Raw genomic sequence first — 1,432 nt, forward strand, 5'->3', positions numbered from 1 at the left:
CAGAGCAATGGACAACACGGGGGGGAGCTGGATGCTATGCATGCTGCTGCTACATGGGGAATAATGAACATCTAGGTGGAATCAGACTGCCAGACTCTGGTCCGAGCACTGCAGTCATCGGACTATGATCGAACACCGGAAGGACATCTCTGCAGATAGATTAGATTGTCTGCTCGTCAGAACTTTATGTCTAGATGTTCTCCTTTTGCTCCCCGTGAATGTAATAAGCTAGCCCATTCATTAGGTGGAATGGGATCTGGACGAGTAGCTGTGAGACAGCTCTGGGCCGAGGATTTACCTGACGATGTAATCGTGCGGAAGGCCAGACTGCCCGTATGATGTATGGAATCTTTGTGTTCCTTCTCAAAAAAAAGAAGCTGCTGTGTAAATCGGTGCTGGAGACTGGCATCAACCTAATCCTCACGCGGGATCCTCCTTGCGTTTCTTATGTTGAATTCTCCTTGCCTTCCCTGCCTCACCTCTGCGCATAACACACAACCTAACAATTTGAATGGCATCTTGTATAAAGATGCAACATGGACCTCGCACACAAGCAACAAGCAACTATAAGACTGTACATGCAAAATTTGATGAAGCAGAATCTTGGCGACGATTGAATGTTATACAGACAAATTTGACTTTTTAAGTGCCAGAGACCACAAATTCATGAATTGCACACAAGCAATCGGTTTTTTTACGAATTACTGAAACTGACAAGATAGCCCGCACACAACAACAGTTTCTGGGCTGCCAGAAGTTCATGGCTTGATCCTCGGTCAAGACAAACAACCAAACTGCAGCTTCATAGACATCACCAGATAAACTCCAGCCAAACTCCAGCTTCACGCTCCAGATAGTATACCACTGCAATTAAGTACCGAAAGAAGCAAGCTTGGTAAGCAGTCCAATTCAGCAAGCAATCACAGGTAAATAAAAATCTTGATTAATCAAATAATAGTTAGTTCTTGCATGTGTCCGGGGGAAAGGGCAGGGATAGGGATATTTGCCTACCATGTGGAGGCGCAGGAGAAGCTACTGGCGTGCCTTCGCCGACTTTGCAACCTTCTCCGCTGGGCGGACCTTGTCCCTCTTAATTACCTCCTGGAGCCTCGCGGCATACTTGCTAAACAGTTTGACAATCTCAAGATGATCCCAGAGGCCGTGCTCGGCCAACAGTTCGAGCGTCCTCTGCTCAAAGTTTGGGAACTCGATGTTCATCATACGTATACTCATCAAAGTCAATCAAGTGTGACGTAGGGTTTTACCTCCATCAAGAGGGCCCGAACCTGGGTAAACATCATGTCCCCTGCCTCCTGTTACCCAAGATCTGCCGGTTTTGACACCGACAGCCGGCTTCTCCCGTGATACCTCAAGCACTCGGTAACCGCAAAACCCCAACCTATTCTTGGGAACCTCTACCTCACCTACTCAA

General features: G+C 47.3%; 1 long non-coding RNA gene across 1 annotated transcript; it reads right to left on the bottom strand.

The window, feature by feature from the left end:
- Positions 1-586: 586 nt before the first annotated feature.
- On the bottom strand, positions 587-1,224 carry LOC125534528. Its single transcript, XR_007294505.1, has 2 exons — positions 1,012-1,224; positions 587-864 (listed from the first exon to the last, which is right to left on the bottom strand). It is a non-coding gene; the product is annotated as an uncharacterized LOC125534528 (long non-coding RNA).
- Positions 1,225-1,432: the final 208 nt, after the last annotated feature.

This window comes from Triticum urartu, chromosome 2, assembly GCF_003073215.2.
Source record: "Triticum urartu cultivar G1812 chromosome 2, Tu2.1, whole genome shotgun sequence".
Lineage (NCBI taxonomy): Eukaryota > Viridiplantae > Streptophyta > Magnoliopsida > Poales > Poaceae > Triticum > Triticum urartu.